Raw genomic sequence first — 3,631 nt, forward strand, 5'->3', positions numbered from 1 at the left:
GGTATTCATAAAATACAAAGAGCCAAATTCTTCTCTCAAACGCAACTGATCTCAAGACATGAGTGATATATTTGTCGACAAATTCATTAACTTTTATTAAGAAACTACTATAATGAGGGCCCATTATCATCCTAAGCAAGATGCAGTAATGTTATTTAAGAATGTTTTAACTAACAAGTGAATGCAACTGTGTTGAAGTTAGTATCAAGTAAATGAAATGATATGTATGTAAGTCAATCAGTCTCTATATGTAATTCAATTTCTAAAGAGAAGGTAGAAGCATGCTGTGCATTGCTGAGTTGAATTAACTAATATACATGTAGTAGAGATCATAGATTGCTTTGGGGATTAACACTCCAAACCAGTAGTTCTCCACTAACACGCACTGATTGATAAAGAAGTCTCGAATTTGAAGGAAGTCGCCGTGCCAGAGTGTAGCATGTGACTTGACTTTAAGGAAACAGAATAATAGCCGTGGCTGGACGGTAGTGATTGTTTAGGGTGTACAAGACAAGAATTAGGAATTTAAAGGTATTACTAACTTAGAATATAGCAAATAAAAGAGCTAAACATAAGAACCGGGGCACTACTCAGGGCATAACCCACTTTCGGGTAAATCCCATTTGAGTAACAGCTTCCGGTACTACTTGTAGTTTAGTGTTAGTACTGTGTGACTGTTTTTAAACTGCCATAAGCATCCTTAATACTAATACGACTTCTACTGCGTTTCTGTTGCCATTTTTTTTTTTTTTCAAACATGGCTCTTCAACACATACTTTAAAAGAATCATAGTATGAAATGCAATTTTTACCAAATTGTAATTTGTAGTCTTCAAGAAGTCAATTCCTCTACAAAGTGAGGTGCCGCATCAATTGGGTTTTGTTTCATGAACAATCTGGGTTGAGAATACTTTCTGAAGATTAAAAGGCAGGATTTTTGAGTTCGGGGAAAGAAGTGGTTATCTTTCTTCTACTTCACAAAAGAAACAAAGAGCTGGACAATTGCCTGAAAGGTACGTCATATTGGAAGAAAATATGAACAATTTAGGACTTCGTGCACATGAACTACAACAGTAGATTTACAGTGCCGATGGCTTTAACACCGATTTTCATTCACGAAGGTTAAGGAATGTTTGTGACAATTCCATTCGTCTTTCATAATCACAGAAGAAAAAGGAAAAAGAAGAGATTCTTAATAAAACAGTGTGTTGATTGTGATAAAGGTGGAAGTGCCCGTTATTTGTTATTGCCTTTATTCTTGACCAACGTTTTCTCACCGATCTTAAATTCCACCTCATATTGTTTCTTTTTTGTATCATCAATATACGATTACATGAGCAGCATTGTGGTTACTAGATTCCTCCCATTATCAAGTCCCCACCACATACGCCATTACAGTCACTCTCCATCAGCATAGTAAGATGCTACAGAGCAGAGTCACTACTTGTATTCTCTGTGCCATGCGGTCTTCCCCTCCCCACCCCCACATTACCTGTGCTAATCACAACGCCCTTTATTCCCTTCTCCCATACTTCCCACCCACCACCACACCCAGTCCTTTTCTCTTTGACAACTGTTAGTCCATTCTTGGGTTCTGTGAGTTTGCTATTTTGTTCTTTCAGTTTTCCCTTTGTTCTTATGCTCCACAGATGAGTGAAAAATCATTTGGCACTTCTCTTTCTCTGCTTGGCTTATTTTATTTCACTGAGCATAAATAATAGCCTCCCGCTCCATTCATGTTGTTGCAAATGTGTAGGATTCGTTCTCTTCTTACGGCTGAAGAATATTCCATTGTGTATATAGACCACTTCTTCTTTATCCATACACCTACTGATGGACACTTAGGTGGCTTCCATTTCTTGGCTACTGTAAATAGTGCTGCGATAAACATAGGGGTGCATATGTCTTTTTGAAACTGGGCTCCTGCGTTCTTAGGGTAAATTCCTAGGAGTGGAATTCCTGGGTCAAATGGTATTTTTTTTTTTTTTATTTCTGGTCTTTTGAGGAATCTCCACACCGCTTTCCGCAATGGTTGAACTACTTTACATTCCCACCAGCAGTGTAGGAGGGTTCCCCTTTCTCTGCATCCTAACCAACACTTGTTGTTCCCATTCTTTTCCATGTTGGCCGTACTAACTGGTGTGAGGTGGTATCTCACTGTGGTTTTAATTTGCATTCCCTGATGATCAGTGATGTGGAGCATCTTTTCATGTGCCTGTTGGCCATCTGAATTCCTTCTTTGGAGAAGTGCCTGTTCGGATCCTCCACCCATTTTTTAATAGGGTTATTTGCTTTTCGGGTGTTGAGGCATGTGAGTTGTTGATGTATTTTGGATGTTAACCCCTTGTTGGATATGTCATTTACAAATATATTCTCCCATGCTGATGGACACCTTTTTGTTCCGCTGATGGCGTCCCCTGCTGTAAAGGAGATTTTAGCATGATGTAGTCGCCTTTGTTCCTTTTTTAGTTTGCTTCCCTTGCCCGAGGACACGCGTCCAGGAAAAAGTTGCTCATGTTTATATTCAAGAGATTTTTGCCTATGTTTTCTTCTAAGAGCTTTATGGTTTCATGACTTACATTCAGGTCCTTGATCCATTTTGAGTTTACTTTCCTGTATGAGGTTAGACAGTAATCCAGTTTCATTCTCTTACATGTAGCTGTACAGTTTTGCCCCACACCAGCTGTTGGAGAGGCTGTCAATTCCCCATTGTATATGCATGGCTCCTTTATCATATAATAATTAACCATATATGTTTGGGTGAACATCTGGACTCTCTATTGTGTTCCACTGGTCTGTGCCAGTACCAAAGTGTCTTGATTACGGTGGCTTTGTAGTAGAGCTTGAAGTTGGGAAGTGAGATCCCCCTGCTTTATTCTTCCTTCTCAGGATTGCTTTGGCTATTCGGGGGTCTTTGGTGGTTCCACGTGAATTTTAGACATATTTGTTCCAGTTTGTTGAAGAATGCTGTTGGTACTTTGGTAGGGATACTGCATTGAATCTGTAGATTTCTTTAGGCAGGATGGCCATTTTGACAATATTAATTCTTCCTAGCCAAGAGCATGGAATGAATTTCCATTTGTGTCCTCTTTAATTTCCCTTAAGAGTGTCTTGTAGATTTCCAGGTATAGGTCTTTCACTTCCTTCGTTAGGTTTCCAGGTATAGGTCTTTCACTTCCTTCGTTAGGTTTCCAGGTATAGGTCTTTCACTTCCTTCGTTAGGTTTCCAGGTATAGGTCTTTCACTTCCTTCGTTAGGTTTACTCCTAGGTATTTTATTCTTTTTGATGCAATTGTAAATGGAATTGTTTTCCTGATTTCTCTTTCTGCTCATTCATCATTAGTGTACACGAATGCAACAGATTTCTGTGTATTAATGTTGTATCCCACAGCTTTGCTGAGTTCACATACTAGATCTAGTAGTTTTGGAGTGGATTCTTTAGGGTTTTTTTATATACAGTATCATGTCATCTGCAAACAGGGACAGTTTAACTTCTTCCTTACCAATATGAATGCCTTTTGTTCCTTTGTGTCGTCTGATTGCCGTGGCTAGGACCTCAAGAACTAGGTCGTATAAAAGTGGGGAGAGTGGGCATCCTTTTCTTGTTCCTGGTCTTAAGGGGAAAGCTTTCA

The sequence above is a fragment of the Manis pentadactyla genome, assembly GCF_030020395.1.
Source record: "Manis pentadactyla isolate mManPen7 chromosome 11 unlocalized genomic scaffold, mManPen7.hap1 SUPER_11_unloc_1, whole genome shotgun sequence".
Lineage (NCBI taxonomy): Eukaryota > Metazoa > Chordata > Mammalia > Pholidota > Manidae > Manis > Manis pentadactyla.